At 37.4% G+C, this 19,979-nt stretch overlaps 1 non-coding gene across 1 annotated transcript; it reads right to left on the reverse strand.

The window, feature by feature from the left end:
- Positions 1 to 255: 255 nt before the first annotated feature.
- Positions 256 to 361, reverse strand: LOC145564179 (small nucleolar RNA R71). Its single transcript, XR_014094763.1, has one exon. It is a non-coding gene; the product is annotated as a small nucleolar RNA R71 (small nucleolar RNA).
- Positions 362 to 19,979: the final 19,618 nt, after the last annotated feature.

Raw genomic sequence — 19,979 nt, forward strand, 5'->3', positions numbered from 1 at the left:
TTTGAAGAAAACAATATAGTGGTGCAACAAATGAAAGTCCCCTCAACCATCTTAAGGAATTTGAGAAATATTTTAACACGATTAAGGTGAGCGGGGTAGCGCAAGAATTCATAAGGCTAAAGCTATTGCCCTTTTCTTTAATTGGAAGAGCTCAAGAATGGCTTGATAAGGAAGGGAAGCCTAATTCCTTGAGAACTTGGGATGAAGTCACCAAGGAATTTCTTTCCCGTTTCTTCCCTCAAAAGAAAACGGCGGAGACTAGAGATTTGATTTAAAGTTTCAAGCAAAGGACTAGTGAAAGCCTCTATGAAGCATAGGAGAGGTACAAGGATTATCAAAGAGAGTGTCCTCACCATGGAATTCCGACTTACCAAATCATTTAAATCTTTTATGGTGGTTTGAGTCCTCAAGGAAGGTCAAGTCTTGATGCCGGAGCCGGAGGCCCAATCATGAAAAAGACGGTGAAAGAGGTTGTGGATGTGATAGATGATGCAGTGAGGACTATGTGGATTGACAAGAAGTTGAGATAGAGTCAACAAGCGAAAATGGCTCGATTGATTAACTCAATGCCATCAACAATCTGTCCACACTACTTTCGGACTTAGGGAAGGAGATAGTTTCTATCAAGGCTAAGCTTGAGAATGCTTCTCCACAAGCACAAACTCTTCCCTCCCAATTTAAGGGGAGAAGTACATCTTCTTAATCTAACCCTCTTTTCGCTTCTTGTGGCATGATTAGAGAATGTTTGGTTTGTGACTTATGTGGAAAGAATGATCATGATGCTTCTAATTGCCCCAATATTACTTGTTATATGGATGTGATGAATATGATGGAAATGAGAATGAGCATGTGAATTATGTTGATAATAATGATTTTGGACCTATATTTAATATTCAAAAGAATGTTGGGAATAGGAATTATTACAACCATGGGAGCTATGATAGTTATAACCAAAATAGTGGTTATAAGAACCAAGTAACCCAAGGGTTTCGTGGTAACCATAACAACTGTGGTTATAACGATCAAAGTCACGACCAAGGATATGGGGATCATAACCAAGGTTATGGTAACCATAATTGAAATCTCGGCCAAAATCATGGTAGGGGTAATTGGAGTAATTAAAGTAGGGAAAATTTTCAAAACAATGTTCAAAGGGGTCCCCCATCCGAGTTTACTCCAAAGATCCAAGGGCAAGGTGATAATTCCTATGATCAACTATCTCATTCTATGAGTAGGTTAGAGAATCTTATGTTAGATCAAGCCAAGAAGTTGAATGATCACATATCGTCTAGTAACAAAATGTTTCATGACATGTTAACTCATGGAAAGATGCTTGAGACCCAAATCATTCAACTAACCAACACCTCGAAAGAGCATGCTACCTTTTCTTCTTTACCTTCACAAGGAATTGATCCTAAGGAACCGGTTTCTTCTATCACCACTAGGAGTGGTAGGGTCCTTGAGAGTGAGGTGTCCAAGAAGAGTGATGAGAAAGAGAGTCCAATTGAGAATGAGGGAGATGAGAGCCCTTTGGTTGAGGAAGTTGCTAAGGAAAAAGTTCAGAAGGTTAAAGAGAAAGAAAAAGAAGTCTACAAACCCAAACTTCCTTACCTCAAAAATAAAGTTCAATAGGCACAAATTGGATGAAAAATTTGGGAAATTCATCGAGATGCCTAAAAAAATTCATCTTTCTATACCTTTCACTGAAGTTTTGGATCAAATGTCAAACTATTCTAAGTCTCTTAAGGATATTTTGAGCGGGAAGAGAGATTGTAATATGGTGGAACCGGTGAGTTTGGGGGAATGTTTTAGTGCCCTTATCCATAATGACTTATCCCAAAAGTTGAAAGATCTGGGGAATTTCTCATCCCTTGCAATATTAATGGTAAGTTGTTCCAAAATGCCCTTTGTGATCTTGGTGCTAGTGTTAGCATCATGCATTATTCTGTCTTCAAGAGACTTAAGATAGGCGAGCTCCTTCCTTCCAACATGACCCTTCAATTGGCCGACCGTTCTATTAAGTTTCCTAAAGGTAGAATTGAGAATGTCCCCTTCAAGATAGGAAAGTTCACTATCCCCGTTGATTTCATTGTGTTAGAGATTGCGGAAGATGACCACATTCATATCATTTTAGGGAGACCCTTTTTAGCTACTTCGGGAGCTTTGATAGATTTTAAGGGAGGTCGAATTACTTTGAGAGTTGGTAGCAATGAGGAAAGTTTTGAGTTAAAATCGATGCATGAGTCTTTGTCCCTTGTGAAAGGAATTATGTGTGTTAATTCCCCTCGCTCCATTGATAATGTTTGTGTGACTTGATTTTTGATTGCAAGAAGGTTAGTGAAGAGAAAAAGAAGTTTCCCAAGCTTATGGACGAGGAGGGGATTGACATTCCTCATTGGTTTGAGCTCTACCCTCAAGAGGGGGAAAATGATCCTAAGAGTGTGGATGGTGTGAGACCGTCTACAAAAAGGAACAAGGTAAAGAAGAAAGCGAGAGATTCTAGGAAGAAGAGAATGAGAATGAAGTTGAAGCAAGAGAGGCTTGCTTTAGATTTCCAATCAAACGAAGTTTTATCAAGCAACAATGAAAATGAAGTTGCTAATTATTGAAGAGGAATTTGTGCCTTCCACCACTTTGAAGAAGGTGGTGTTCTTTGACCCTCCATGATTTGGAGGAAGGGTCGAGCTTAGGACCATAAGCAAGCACATCCTGGGAGGGAACCCGGAGATTTCTAACCTTTTCTTTTGATTTCTTTTTGTTAATTTTCTTTCTTTTATTTTCTTTTCTTTCACTTGTTTTTCTTAGTTGGACTAATTCAAGTGAGCATGAGCAATGGAAAGGTGTTTCGCGGTTTTTGATGTGATTATATTTTATTTTGTCGAATTTTAAGGTAAAAGGGTAAGAAATGTTAGTGAGGTAAGATAGGGAAAATTGTGCTTATATTTGAAGAAAGTTTGAACTTGGTGGGTTCATTGTGGTGCTATCATTATTTTGGGATGTTGAACCCAGTGTCAACATGTTTTGAAACTACCATATTTGGTGGGTTCAATAATCCCGGGAGATATTGGTCTATGAACCCACAATAGAACGCATCGAGTAATAATTTTAAGAAGAGAAGGCATGCCACGCAGGGGCACGGGCGCGCTATAGTCGGACGCGAGCGCACCAGGGGGCAGCGCGGGCACGCACCCCTGCTGTCGTGCTTCTTTTTCTTTATTTCTCTTTTCTTTCCCTCATTCCCTATCATTCTTGCTCGCACCGTTTTTCCTCTTTCTCACTCTAAACCGCATGAAACCCTTACTCCTTTCTCATCAAATTCATCACAAATTCATCAAATTTCATCCAAAATCATCAAATTCCTCCTACATTTTCATCATTCTCAACAAAAATCACACTACTTTTATCCATATCAATCTCCATTATCTCTTCTCCGTTGTTGAAGCAATTTGGGGTTTTTCGTTCTTGAGGGAATTGGTGGCAAAAAATTGTTCAATCTTGCTCCTTATATAGTATAATCATCTTCTTTTACTCTTAATTGCATTATTATATCATATAGTTGCAAGTATTAGATTGTTCATGGTTGTGAATAGTAGTAGTATGAATTTTGATGATTTTGGTGATTGATATTGAATTTTTGATGATTATTTGTGTTGTTTGTTGATTGATAATTGCTTACATTATGTTGTTTGATGTTTTGGTAGCATATTTGAGCACATTTGTTGTGAATTGGTGAAGTTGGTTTTTGGTAGTTTGGTTGTGATTGAAGTTGGTCAGTTGAACCAAGGTGTGATTAAGGTGTGATTGGTGGTTTGGAGTGTTTAAGAAGTTGAATTTGTGATTTGGTTGTGATTGTTTAATGAATCATCATGTCTAAATACTTGAAATCCATCACCTCCAAAACCAAGAAAAGAAAAACAAACATTTCCATAGAAGAACCATCACCCTCAAACACATCTTCCCCTCAATCACAAAACCTTGAACCCCTTCCCATTCCTAAAATTCGTTTCGTTGACAAAGCCAACAAATCTACTTGGAAAAACTTCCAAAAGAGAACCTATAGGCCCTCACGACACTAACATCAATATAGCATGATAAAGTTGGGGATCGATGATGATTTATGGGTTCTAAATTTAATAATCTTGGCTTTGGAACGCATGCTACTAAGAGCTACTGGGCCTACCTTGAGCCTAATTGGGAGTTCTTGGCTTCTTTGAGTGTGACTCCTAATGGTGATAAAAAATATGAGGTCACCTTCCAGCTTTTCAATGATGTTCATGTCATGTCCTTGGTCGAGTTCAATGTGGCCTTGGATTTCAATCCGACTGCGGATCTCTTCTTCTCCGATCGCGAGCACGAGTATTTAGATGGTTTCTCTTAAGATGCCTTTTGGCATACCATCTCGGGTTTTAACAAGTTTGGTTCTCGTTTCTCTCTTGCAAGCGACATTTTTCAACCGTGTACGAGAGTGCTCCATAGGCTATTGGGGTACTCGGTGTTCCCTAAACAAGATTGGGAAAGTTGTCGCTCCCTGAGTTGCGAGCTTTGTGGATAGCAACTACGGAAGAGTATAGGGGTCGGTTAAACCTTGGGCGGATTTTCTTGAGGAATTGTTTGGACATGAAGGGTAGCCAGTCGGGTGAAATTCCTTGTGGTAGCATGATCACAAGGTTGGCTACGAAGCTCAAGTATGAGAGGTATTTTCTTTCTTGCACGCCGGTAGGGGATCTTGACACCCTTTACCTTGATATCAAGCAATTTAAGCAAGTGCAGTTTCTAGCCAAGAATGAAGATGATGAGGTCTTTGATTGGCTCTGTAGGGGTACCCATTGGTGCTATCTTCCAAACCCTTCTCTTACTCCTCTTCACCGGTGTAGGCGTCGTTCGAAGTGCGCCTACGTTAAAGCATGTTGTGAATATGCTTGGCACTCTTAGGAAGTGAGAATTGACATATAAGATTAGGGACAACGATTAGGGATAAGGAAAGTAGGGAGCCGCCAACAAGTTTTTAAGGAACTTGTAAACCGTTCACGGATCATAAAAGGCAACCACAATAAGGGACAACGATAGGCAACAACGATTGACCCGTGAAGGTTACACCCCATTCATAATCCATGAGATTACTAACTCCATATGGTTCAGAACCACAAAAGGAGGATCGGGGATGATGGTACGAAGTGAGTCATGGAGTCACATTCGCTCGTATTGGCCTCTACTCGATTTTTATAGTGAAAAGTAATTCATGCGATCTCAAAGGCATGCAAACAAAGATTCAATTTTCTCCAAACTATTATTAGACTAAATTGGTTGAATATTAATGAAACACATAATTCTAAAATATTTGTGATCACTTTAATTAATAACAAGATTAAAGTAACCTAAGCCGGTTGTCCAAATTATCTTATTAGGCGTGATTTTCAATTACATATTCCCTTTAACATGCAATATGGTGATCATAATAATAATAGAATAAACATTAATATTGGAAGTAATTTAACAATAACAGCGTTAGTCAAATCAAATATAAATAAACCTAATCATGATACTAGCAATATTAAAATAAAATAAGTAATAATTAATTATTCACATTCCGCGAGTTCCTTTAAATTGCTACATCATGAATAAATTTTTAGTAACTTCAATAAAAAACTATAAATCAAATAAAAATTAAATTAAATAAATGTAGAGTTGATTTGGTCCAAACCCTCAATTATTTGTACCTTTCACACCTTGGTTTAAGGATGGAACCTCGGGTGTTGTATTGGAGTGCTTATGGGAAGAATGGTGTAATTAGAAATATAGTTTTAAGTCTTAGAATATAAGAGAGAGAGAGAGAGAAGAGAATGATTTTTGGTGTAAAAAAGAGGAAGAAAGAATGATTTGATACCCCGAATTGTAGAAAGGATGGGGGTATTTATAGGGAAAAAGACTACCGCGACACGGCAAATAATGCCGCGACACGGCACAAATCCCCTTCACACCGGAGAATTTTGTGTGACGCGTGAGGTAAAACGCATGAAGAATTATGCGGAGAAGACACGGAGCTGCCCCGTGTCACGGGATGGGCGCCATGACACGGGGAATTATACCGTGACACGACATTAATTCCCGTGTCGCTGCAGAGTTTCCCATGACGCGGGGAATTTTCACGTGGAAAGAACGTGAAAAAAAAGCATGAGCATTCCCGTGTCACGGCACCAGGCACTGTGACACGTTGAGAATTCCCATGTAACAGTACTAGGCCCATGCCACGTCACCATATCCCGCGATGCGGCAATTTTACACTACGCGCGATAATTCCATTTTTTTACGCGTTTTAAAATTATGATAACTTTTGATCCGTAACACGAAATAAGGCATATAATATATCATTGGAAAGCTTATCAAGTCTACTTTCCAACCCAATTAGGACCCGGTTAAAATCATTTGTATATTTATAGATATGATCGTTTTAGTAGAAGGGTGTTGGTTTTAGGTTGAGTTTAGTGTTTGGCTCATATCTTCTTCGTTTTAAATCGGAATTTGGGCTTATGATATATTGTTGGAAATCTTATTTCAAGGCCTATACAAACAAATAATAATTGGATCAAAATTATTAGGCCACAAAATCAGTTTCTCTCGGTTTTGTGATGTGGACACGAAAAGAGGAAAACAATTTATGGTTTAGGGAAATGAGTTAGGAAATGGATTGGTTTATGAAATGTATTGAATGGAAACATGTATTTAATCACTCCAAAGGTTAAATACTCAAACCGACCAATAATGGCGGTGTAAGGTTGTTCATCATCGGGTTTGGTTTTGGGGAGACATTTTTAGTTGTCTACAACCGGCATGCCCCGAATGTATGGTTTGTGCCCTCTAGTAACCGCATCCCCGGGGAGGATGAAGATATGGAAGATTTTCTCAATGAGGAAAGGAAAGCCTAATAGAGCAATAACAACAACAACAACAACAACAACAACATTAAGAACAACAACACCAATATGCAAGCTCCGACTTGGATGTCCTTAGTGCTCAAATGGATGGTATGCAAATCCGGTTGGAGGGTATGTATGATCAAGATTTTGAGGCCCTCTACACTCAAATAAGAGGTATTTCGGGGATGCAACAAGGTATGTTTCTCCAACAACAACAATTGTATGATGCGAGTGTTAACCGGGGAGATATCACTCCCCCGATTAACTACTATACCCATACTTTCCACCCCAACATGGTCCTATACTATCTTATGGGGTGATGGGCACTACAAGAAAAACATTTATTTGCTACTATTAATTTGCTGCATTTTTGATGAATTGCTGCAAATTAAAATGAATTTTACATGTAATATATAAAAAAAAAACATTAATTTGCAGGGGTTTTTCATCTTAACTGCTGCATACCCACCTAATTCATTTCACTCTCCCTCCCTCTTCCATCTTCATCACTTTCAAATATACTCTCACCCGCCCCAACCTTCACCATCACCGCCCTTTTTCGCCGTTAATGTTTTCGCTCGCCCAACTTCCTCTACTTCTCGGATTTGCCGTCTCCCGTTGATGGAGTTGCTGCTGCCGGAGATTTGAACCGGAGAAAATAGGAGAGAGAATTTGCAAATTCAGTAACTCACTGAGATTTCCCAAACCTTCGAACGGTTAAAAGCTGCTTGATCTTTCGCAATGATTTCAACACTCCACTCGTCTCCTTTCTTAGCTGAAGGTTTATTTCCTCTCCAATTCAAACCCTAGATCCCTAATTTTCTTCGTTGTTTGTGAATTCATACAATTAACATGTTTAATTTAATTGACGAGATTTTGTGGAAATTCTGTTCAAATTGCTACTTGTTTGCTCCATCTTATCGTGTTTTTAGAGTTTTATTATGTTTTATGCGACATTACTGGTAGATTTCGGGTTGATTTTTCTGTAAGTGATGGTTTCTAGATTGAAATTAGTTGTAATGTTGAATTCGAGCGGTGATTATCTCGATTTGTGATAATAGGAAGCTTCCATTTTGTAATTAGGACCGAATACTGGGGATTGAAATTTTTGTGTTTGTAGAATAATAATTGATGTCGAATTTTGATTGCAGATGAAGGAATTATAGGTTGATATAGGTTTAAGCAAAGTATATTTAATTGATTTGACATCGTTTCACTTCTTATTTTTCTATGGGAGGCTTGAGCACATCACGCAAAACAAGAAAAATAAGTTAGCACAATAGTTTTTGGCCCATTGCCTTGCCTCTGGTGACGAGAGATGATACACAACTATTGTACGTGGACCATACATACAATACCACTTATATTTTGACAACACATCAAAACAAAATAAAAGAGGGGGAAAGTTGGGAGGGAAACTTTTTGGGGTTTTGGAGCCAATTTCATCCTGGGCGGGAATACTTGGGCATAATAATTCCCTCCAAGTTTTTCCCCTTTTTTATTAATATTATTCTGCATTAATTACTTAAATTATACTCACTCCATTTCAAAAAGAACGATCCATTTGGGTTGATTACGCGGTTATTAAGGAAGTTAAGTAAAAAGAAGTAAAAGTATATTAGAAAGATAAATTTACATGGAGTTTGTAAAAAAATAGAGAGAGAAAGTAATAAAATAACATGAAAAATCAAATTTTTATATGGGAAAGCTAATTTTTCACAAATATTGTTGCAAATTGGTGGTGTTTTAATGCAAATGGGTCATTCCTTTTGGGACAAAGTTTTAGCCAAATGGGTCGTTCTTTTTGGGACGGGGGAATAATTATTAAAAGAAATTTTAAGCTTCATGCATTCATATGTCATTTTTCTCAGTAGTAGAAGTATATAATTTTCATTTTTTCTTCTTCCTCTGCTTTTCATCCGTAACTTTCTTCCTCTTTCTTCTTGATTGATTGTTTGACTACAGATTGTGTTTCATGATTGCATGTTGAACATTTGATTAATTTGGAGTGATTTTGCATTAATATTCGATTTTGTTTGATCTTGAATAATCTTCACTTGAATTTTTGATGAAAATTTAAATGAGAAAGCATAATGTTATATGTGCGAAATAGTTTGTAACCAAATCAGCGGGATAATCACCATATCAATTGTTGTCATCAATATTGTTTTGTACTCTAGTCTGCTTTCTTATTAGTCAGTCAACTAGGTAATTAAAATGAGTTATCATTTAAAATTAATATGTTACTAGGTAAATATTAAACCAATGAATATTGCACTTATACATGGGCAACGTATGTAGAACCAAGTTAGCGGGATGATCACTAATTGTTCTTGTATACATTCTTTTGTATTAATTACTAAGCCAACCAGATAAGTAATACGGAGTACGAAGTATGAGCTACCATCTAAAATTAACCCGTTCCTAGATAAATATTAAAAGTATTAAACCAATTTATGATGTGAGAATTTATTATTATTATTATTATTATTATTATTATTATTATATCTCAAAAACAAAAGTCATACAACCTACAATAAATTAGTGGAAAGTCGAGATACAATCTGAGTCTCTACTCCTCTAGCAATAGCAAAGCCTACCCTAGTAAAAATATGAGCTGCATCACGTGCTCCAATGTCTTGCGTCATAGAGAAGATTTGAATTCGCTTAAGTAACGCAACAACCTCCTTCTCTAATTCACCAAACGAAGAAAAAGGAGAAGGGAATGAACCCATATCCAATAGCCTGACAACGAGCGTCATACTTAACCCGCTTCCGATTAGCTGCATCAGCCATAACCCGTCCATGAATAAAGTCAGATAACCCTGACTGTGTCAAAGGAGAAGATCCTGTCAAATCTACATAGACGTCGCGATCACGATCCCAGGAATAAAGTAACACATCACCATGTTAATTGTTCTCGTATACATTATTATTATTATTATTATTATTATTATTATTATTATTATTATTATTATTATTATTATTATATCTCAAAAAACAGAGAAAGTCATACAACTTATAGCAAATTAGTGGGAAGCCCAGATACAATATGGGATCCCACTCCTCTAGATATAGCAAAGTCTATCCTAGTGAAAATATGAGCAGCACGCGCCCCAATGTCTTGAGTCGTCGAGAACTTCTCAACTCTCTTCAACAATGCAACTTACTCTTTATCTAATTCTCCAAGTGAATAAAAAGAGAAGGGGAGGAAACCATATTCAATTGTCCGACAGCTGGATTCGTACTTAACTCACTTTCGCTGAGCCACATCAACCTCGAACAAAAAAATTCCCTCAAACAAAAAATAGCTTAAGCTGGAGGGTTTTGGATGAGGTCGTTTTAGTCCTTTATATAAAAGTCAATTTTGTGGTCCGAATTATGGTTAACCATGTGTTAAGTTGATTAGGGTCACTATGTGTAATTAACTTAAGGGTCGGTTCTCTTCAACTTAATTTCAGTTCATTTCAGTTCAACTTCAATCAATTCAATTCAGTTTAGTTCCTATTTTTCTTCTCTCATAAACAATTCATTTTCAGTTCTATTCAGTTCAATTCAGCCCAATTCGGTGGTTTTTAGTAAATCAGAATAAACCCTAAGTTGGATGTCACTAGATATAATTAGCTTAAGTTCGACACTTATTCTTCATTACCTTGTTATTGCTAATATATTTATTACAACTATTTTGATGTAATCATGGATTAATGCTTACATAGTGGTTGTTGCATCATAAATTGCAATATTTGATAAGTTTAATACTCGTATTTACTTAGTGACGACATGTTTTTAACTGGTAACCAAAGTCACTTATCTAGTTTGTGAAATAATAAGACAACACAATATAAAACATTATCAGTACAAAATTTGACATGGTGATTATCCCGCAATTATAATTAATGCATTAATATTCTAAAAGTTAGAATGAACGTGGATAAGTTGACTTATGAAAAAAATGGGGTTGATGTTTGGTTTCAAAAATAAGGCAAATAAAATACTACCGTAAGATAGAAAAGAAAATGTTCCTTAACTACATAGCAGCAAGTTTCAAACCTGAGAGTCTGAGACCAAATGAGAGGTCATGTGCTTTTAGGTGTGCAGCGTTTGTAGCCATAATTGCGGGATAATCACCATGTCAAATTTAGTACTGATAAGAGAGGTTTTTCAGTTTGGCAAGCCACATGGTGCGGCACGGTTACTTGTATGGGTTACTTCACTTGTATTGTGGGGTTACTTGTATTCTGAGTAACTTCAGATCAAAATCTCATACCAAACCAGTAACACCGTACAAGTAACCCATGATCAAAACCAATAACAGCCATACAAGTAACCCTAGAATACAAGTAACACCTGACAAAACCAGTAACATCCTACAAGAAACCCTGGCCGAAACTAGTAACATCCATACAAGTAACCCCAGAATACAAGTAACACCTATAAGTAACCCCTGACAAAACCAGTAACACCCTATAAGTAACCCTGACCAAAACCAGTTACACCCCTACAAGTAACCCCAGAATACAAGTAACACCTGACAAAACCAGTAACCCTTGTCGCACCATGTGGCCAGCCACATACAAAAATTTGTAATTTTTATTTTATTTTGGAGAAAATTTACTTAACAAACTAAGAAAATGACATCTTATGATTATAATGATTTCCATATTACCCAAAATATACCCGTATTAATAATGATTGAAAAAAAATTAAATACTACGTATTACAAATTATTTCAAAAAAAAAAAATTAAACATTACAAATCAGAATTCAAGCTTTATGTAGCAACTTATTCCTTCTCTCAAACAACTCCACCTTTCTCTTTCTTCTTCATCTCCTACCACTTCCCTCAAATCAACTGATTAAAAAATAGAATTTTTGGATGGAATAAATTACAAATTTATTATTACGTTTCAAAAATACCCTTTTGAATAATATTATAAGGGTGCTTTTTTCTTTTTTTTTTTTAAAAAGGGTGAGAAATTAAAACTTTTTTGGGTTGTTGCTGGGTAATATGGGGTATGAAATATTAGTGAATGGTGTTCGAAGATGGTTTCAACGTCGTTTTAACAATAATAAGTGGTGGTCGAGTTGTGTTCGGAAGTAGGTGATGGTCGAAATGTGTGTGGAAGATTGCAGTGGGTATTGTGTCGGCTGTGGTGTATGTTTGGTGTTGGAGGTGGAGGTGCAGAAGAGAGAGAGAGGGGGATTGTAAAAAAAAATAAAAATGGAGAAAAGGAAGATGATAAAATTAAATTGAAGTGAAAATGAAATTAAAATTTAAATTAATTAAATAGAAAAAAAATTTTGAAATTCAAAAACCAGATTTTTAAATTTTCATTTCAAATTCAAATTAAAATTGAAAATTTATTAAAATAAAGCCTCTTTAATGTATCCAATGAGAGCTTGCCAACTCAAATTGTATGTAGGCTCCACATACAACAATTGTATGTGTAGCCTTTATGCTCTGGTGACATCCTAATCTCATGCCTCGGTGGCGGTGATGGGAAAGCTGATGGAAATGGGTTTCTCCTACTTGACAATGAATTTAATGTAAAAGGAAGGTAAAACGAAGGGTCTGTTCTCTTACGTTGAAATTCAATTCAGCTCAGTTCAGTTCAGCTTCTAATATCCTTCTCTTATAAAATATTCAGTTCAGCTCAGCTCAGTATGCATGATGCACCTATGTAGCTTTCAATACCATATTCCATTATAGACGGTCATCATAATGACTTCTAGTTATTGCGACCGTTTAAAATTGGTCGCAGATTGCAACTTTTGCTACTGTTTTTATGGCGATAGTAGATAAACAGTCGCAATTTGGCCGAATTTTAGTAGTGGTACACTATTATATAAATAAGCGATACGATATTGTATGTCTAAATATTTCATATTATCAAAAAGAAATTATATGATCGTATTTAACATTCAAGCTAAAACGTTTGGTACAATTCGGTTATCGTGCAGGCACATAACGATATCATTTCATATCATATTAATAATAAATAAAGTCGGTCTCACAGTCAAGCTACGAGACAATGACACTTGACATTCTAATTTTTCACCAAGTATCGAGCCACGTAGGCGATAAATAGATATTGTTGTGATTAGATGTCACGTTAGATTAGATTGAATAGATTTGTGTAAGATAAAAAGTATACATAGAATAATTTATAATTCTTTTGAAAAAAAAAAATCTTTTTATTGACAATAAAATTTTACTGATATTAACAGACCACATATTATAATTATTATGAATATCTAATTTACAATAAAATTTTACTCCTATACGAATAACCACTTAAGTATAATTATAATTATGGCCATATGTATTATTAATTTGTTTATCTAACATTTTTTGAAATATATATATATATTAATACTAATAAAAATAACAATAATAACTAATATTTTTATTATTATAATTATTATAATAATAATACAAAACATGTCCACAAATTAGTACACTATATATATATATAAAAGATTTTAAAGAGCCACGTAGGATTAAATTTCCAATTAAAAAAACTATAAGAAATAAGAGATTTGTAAATTATTTTCGAATTAAATAATTCAAATACTAAATAAGTGAAATTGGTGAATTAGATTTTAAAGTTTGAATTAATTATGGGCCTGTTCACATTTACTGAACTGAACTGAACTGAACTGAACTGAACTGATTGGAGCTGAACTGAACTGATTGGAACTGAACTAAACTGAACTGAACTGAATTGAGCTAAAATGAATATTTTATGAGAGAGAGAAATCAAGAGCTGAACTGAACTGAACTGAACTGATTGGAGCTGAACTGAACTGAAATTAAGTAAATGTGAACAGGCACTAAATATAAAATATTATCTTTTGAGATTAGAAATTTTATCTAAATATATAATGAATTACTCGAGGGATTCGGTCATAAATTACTCGAGGGGTTACTCGGTCATAGATTACTTGAATTGAGGGGTTTACTCGATTAGTGTAACTCAAGTAACCCCTGACCGAGTAACTCGCGTGTAACACCCCGTAATTTTGAACTAAGATTTTACGCGCACTTTTCACTAATACTTTGATTTCGGTTTAAATTTCGAATTTCTAATTAGTTATTATTAATATTTTGATATTATTGTTAAAAAAATATTAATAATAAGGTTATTTTATACATACACACACACACATTACTAACTGCTTTATATTTTGTCTTTTTTCCTGATTTCTATTAATATATAAACTTTATATTTTATTTTGCATCATGATTTAATTATTATTATTGTTCTTATTATAATAAAAACAACATGACAACGCTGCAGCCCCTAGTCAGAATTCAGCAGCATATTGCACAAGAAATTCACCCAAAACCAACCTTAAACTCACAATTAATCTTAGCCCATTATCATACACACGCTAAATACATAATAGTGTTGGGGTTTGGTGAGTCTGACTCACCGCGGAAACAAACCCAAAAACAAGACCGCACTCGCAATAAATAAAACCATAAACATAATTAAATTAATCACAAGATTAAGATAAGCTAATTACCTTTGACGCGTGCTTCGCTCCAAAATGAGCTCTTACTTGAAAGCTTCAAGTCCCGCTCACACGGAGACCTCCAACGAAGTCCACCCGCACCAACAAAACCGACTAGGTCCAATGTCTTGAGGTTAGCAAGACCCGACCAAAAAAACCCGAGTAATTATATTGAGTTCAAAGTTTTTACTAATTGTGATGCCTTTTCCAACTCTTACTCAAGCATCATTCCCAATGCCCATACTTGGGTATTTATAGGAAATGATGGGAGTATCATTTACTCTCCCATCAATGTGGGATAGTATGATTTTTCCATTTTATTTTAAAGCTAAAATAAAATTAATAATCAAGCTAGTAATAAATCAACAAGTGGCAAGCTCATGTGAGTGGTTAGGTGAGGACCACTTGGAGAAGGGGGGGGGGGACCAAACTTGCTCCCCACTCCCTCTCCCATAACCGGCCACCTCACTCCACACACACTCAAGGACCACAAGCCACATGGCACCCACCCTTGGGCACCAAGGCAGCCAAGGTGGGCTGCCATGTGCTGCTGTCCGTGGCAGCCACGCCCAGCAAGCCCAGCAGGCCCAGCACTCGCATGCGGGCTGCCAGGCGCTGCTGGCCAGCAAGCCCAGCATGCTTGTGCGGGCTGCTGCTGGCCTTGTGCCTTGGCCAGCGCTGCTAGGCAGCAAGCAATGGCCTAGCCATGCTGCTGCTAGCTGTGGCGAGCTGGCGCGCCTAGCGTGCTAGCTACTGCAGCTTGTTGTGGCATGGCTTGCTAGCCATTGCGCGCACAAGGCTGCGCCTAGCATGCTAGCACGCACTAGGCAGCGCCTAACCTTGCGATGCTAGCATGGGTGCGCTAGCACGCACCAGCCTAGGCTCGGCTTGGTGCGCATGCTAGCCACCATGCTAGGTCATACGCCCTTAACACTCGGTTTGCTTGGGCATTCCGATGCTAGGGGTATTTTGGTCTTTTGTTGATTTATTACTATTTCTCGTCTCATCTTTCACTATTTTTCGACTCGACTTCCGACGCTCGGTTTCGACGCTTTAAGCTCGAATTTCGACGTCTAAATAAATATTACTCGGTCGACTCATTAATTCCTTCCGAATTAGTTCGTCGGTTCGGTTTGTTGAATGCTTGGGTGTGACCCGAAGGGTTCAGTCAAGATTAAGATGTAATATTAATTATTCATTAATATTACTGATCGGAAGCGGCCTCCACCCAGGCATTCCGATCACTTGACCTCACTGAATATATTAGCTTTCTAATAATTCTGAACCCACTTACGGAATAGTACACTTGTTCGAAGGACACCATTCCTTTCAATCTTCCATTTGTCCTTCCGGACAAGTGCGCATTTTGTGTACAGCCTTTTTCCTATGTCGCTTAATGCCTCTTCACGAGCTATAAGGTAAGATTTGTTTTGTCATCCTTATTACGTCCAGAAGTGTTTCCCGATTCCGAGTCCGACTGTCAATAAACAGATGATTTCTAAAATCCATCCGAGCACGGCCATGCATTTTACAGTCTCGCTCTACGAGAGGCCTTGTATACAACAAAGACATCTTCCCTATTTTAGTAGGGGGACATTCCCAGTCTTGTAATGTAGCTCCTCTTACTGAGAGGACCTAGTCGCCCGAGTGTTGTCGTTATAATCCCCTATTACGGCAGACGTTTAACAACATCAAAGCGAACTAGTACTCAAACAAGAGAACTCACAATACTCATGGTCGAGGAAATAGGTTCCGATAGCCATAATGAGAAGTATACTTATGACAAATTATTAATTTCTTAAAGTATTCTCATAGGTCGATCCAGTATGGTTCTAAACCAATACCTGTGCAAATGATTTATGACAATCATGTCCTTGTAGCACATGAAACGGTGCTATAAATCAAACTACACACTAATCTCAATCGGTCATTAATCGTCCATCGTTTAAATGACCTTGATTAGGGATAATTTTCGATTATAATATTCAATGTTCACTTAATAGGTGTTTCCTTACCAAGACTGGTCTTGATACCCTATTTTGAATATTCTCATAATCGAATGGACTCATTATTTAATCCTAAACCACAATTAAATAGCATAACGGAGTAATAAAATATTGCATGAAATTTTATATTACTCCAAAACTTGAATGGTTTTCCTTAGCGTCTTACATTAATTTTTCTCAAAATTAACTAAAACACTAAACAAGGAAATCAAAGCCAGTCTCCTACATGCTTGATTCCCATTGCCTCAACGTGCTTGTTGTGCTTCACTTGAGGCAAAGGTTTAGTAAGTGGATCGGCTACATTGTCATCCGTTCCAACTTTGCAAATTCTGATTTCACCCTCTGATTTCCATTCTCGAATCATGTGAAACCGCCGCTTGACATGTTTGACCTTCTGATGTTCCCTAGGCTCTCTGGCCTGAGCAATAGCTCCATTGTTGTCACAATAGAGGGATATTGGACCCTTTATAGAGGGTACAACATCAAGTTCACCAACGAACTTACGAATCCAAACAGCCTCCTTAGCTGCTTCAGCAGCTGCTAAGTATTCGGCTTCAGTTGTAGAATTTGCAGTTGTACTCTGCTTTGCTCTCTTCCAACTAAACGCCCCTCCATTTAGACAGAACACATATCCAGATTGCGATTTGAAATCGTCTCTGTCTGTTTGGAAGCTTGCGTCGGTATAACCTTCCACAACTAAATCCTCTGCACCACCATACACCAGGAATTTATCCTTGTTCCTTTTCAGGTACTTTAGGATATTTTTGGCCGCAGTCCAATGCGCCTCTCCTGGGTCTGATTGGTAACGGCTCGTAGCACTCAAGGCATACGATACATCTAGCCTAGTACATATCATGGCATACATGATCGATCCAATAAGCGAAGCATATGGAATCTGATTCATTCTTACCCGCTCATCAAGTGTCTGTGGACACTGCTTCTTGCTTAGGGTTATGCCATGTGACATTGGCAGGTGACCTCTCTTGGCCTCCTCCATGCCAAATCGAGCAAGTACCTTATCAATATAAGTACTCTGACTCAATCTAATCATCCTTTTCGATCTATCCCTATAGATCTTGATGCCTAGTATGTACTGAGCCTCTCCCAAGTCTTTCATTGAGAAGCACTTTCCAAGCCAGGCCTTTACAGACTCTAACAACGGAATGCTGTTTCCAATGAGCAATATGTCATCGACATATAAGACTAGGAAGGCGATGTCACTCCCACTAACCTTCTTGTAAACACAAGATTCATCTGGATTCTTGATAAAACCAAACTTACTGATGGCTTCATCGAATCGCAGATTCTAACTTCTGCTTGCTTGCTTTAGTCCATAAATGGACTTCTTAAGCTTACAAACTTTCCTAGCATTGTTTTGGTCGACAAAACCTTCAGGCTGTGTCATATACACAGTTTCTTCCAAATAACCATTAAGGAAGGCGGTTTTGACGTCCATCTGCCATATTTCATAATTGTAATATGCAGCAATCGCTAGGAGGATCCGAACGGATTTAAGCATTGCGACTGGTGAAAAGGTTTCATCGTAATCAATACCATGAACTTGTCTGTAACCTTTTGCCACCAATCTAGCTTTGTAAATGAATACATTTCCATCTTTGTCGGTTTTCAACTTGAAAATCCACTTACATCCAATAGGTGTATAACCTTCGGGTAAGTCAACCAAGTCCCAAACTTGATTTTCAAACATGGAATCCATTTCAGATCTCATGGCCTCTTGCCATTTAGCAGAGTCGGTGCTTGCCATCGCTTTCTTGTAGGTTGCCGGTTCATCTCCATCCATAATCAGGATGTCCTGATTCTCGGTTAATACTAAACCAAGATATCTATCAGGTTGAGATCTCGGCCTCTGAGACCTACGTAGGGTAATGGATTGAGCATTTGCATTGTCGGTTCGACTTTGCACATTTTTATCATTTTGACCTGCGTCAACAGATGCTGTTTGAGCACTTTGACTGTCATTATGATTTTGTTGCTCATCCTCACGAACTTCGTCGAGTTCGATTTTCCTCCCACTTGTCATTTTGGAAAGGTGCTCCTTCTCCAAAAAGACACCATCGCGAGCAACAAACACTTTGTTCTCCGATTTGTTGTAGAAGTAATACCCTTTGGTTTCTTTTGGGTAGCCCACAAAGTAAACCTTGTCATATTTGGGATGAAGTTTGTCAGAAATCAATTTCTTGACATATGCTTCGCATCCCTATATCTTTAGAAAAGATAACCTAGGAGGTTTCTTCGTCCATAATTCATATGGAGTCTTTTCTACAGCTTTTGATGGAGCACGGTTCAGTGTTAGTGCCGCAGTTAGAAGTGCGTGTCCCCAGAAAGAGATAAGAAGATCACTAAGACCCATTGTTGATCGTACCATGTCTAACAAGGTCCGGTGTCAATTCTGAAAGTATACCCTTTTCTTTCAGATGGTCATCGAATTCTTGGCTCAAGTATTCACCACCTCGATCCGATCGAAGGGCTTTGATTTTCTTGCCAAGCTGATTTTCAACTTCACTCTGAAATTCTTTGAACTTTTCAAATGATTCAGATTTATGCGACATGAGGTAGACATAGCCATATCTACTATAGTCGTCTGTGAAAGAGATGAAATATCGATGTCCATTTCTTGTGGTTGAGCTTATTGGTCCACATACATCGGTATGTATAAGACCCAATAAGTCACTTCCCCTTTCTCCCAACTTGGAGAATGGTTGTTTAATCATCTTGCCTAATAGACATCCCTCGCAATTCTCAAACGATTCTAAATCGAAAGAGTCAAGAACACCTTCTTGTAGAAGTTTCTTGATGCGTTTGATGTTGATGTGGCCAAGACGACAATGCCACAAGTAAGTCTGATTTGACTATATGGTCTTAGCTCTTTTGGTATCATTATAAACAATTTGTCCAAAGACACAAACGTGTCATTCCATAAATATAAACAAGATGATATGTCTTGTGATCAAGTTCAAAATGACGTCCAACGCCACAAGATCAAAATATGGTAGATAAAACTAAACAAGTTTTAAATCTAGACAAAATATGAGATTACAAGCTTTCTTTGAAAGATTATCTTCTTCTTCCACTTGTGTACTCATATCCACTTGAAAAGCACCGCTCACTTTGTTCCTGAAACAGGAGCATATAGTGAGCCAATTTTCCGGTATCTAATACCTTATAAATGGCTTATGTTCAAGTGTAAAGATGATACCTGAGATTGAGGTTACTTTTCTTTTCGCCTCATCTTCTAGATACATGCTACATTCTCTTTTGTAGTGTCCGGGTCTACTACAATAGAAGCAGCGCATCTTAGCTTTGTTCTTGAACTCCTTCTTCTTTGGTCTCAGAGCAACCTTAGCCTTCTTGCAAGAATAGGTTTTCTGGAGCTCTTGAACAACTTCCATCAAGGACAGTTTGTTCCGCTTGGCCGTAAGTCGCATCTTTAATGCAACATACCCCGAATGGAGTGAGCTTAGTAGCATGAGAGCCGCTTGCTCATCGTCCACTGGTTTGCCAATTAGCTCCAGATGGGTGA

The sequence above is a fragment of the Chenopodium album genome, chromosome 1 (assembly GCF_948465745.1).
Source record: "Chenopodium album chromosome 1, dcCheAlbu1.1, whole genome shotgun sequence".
Taxonomy (NCBI): Eukaryota; Viridiplantae; Streptophyta; class Magnoliopsida; order Caryophyllales; family Amaranthaceae; genus Chenopodium; species Chenopodium album.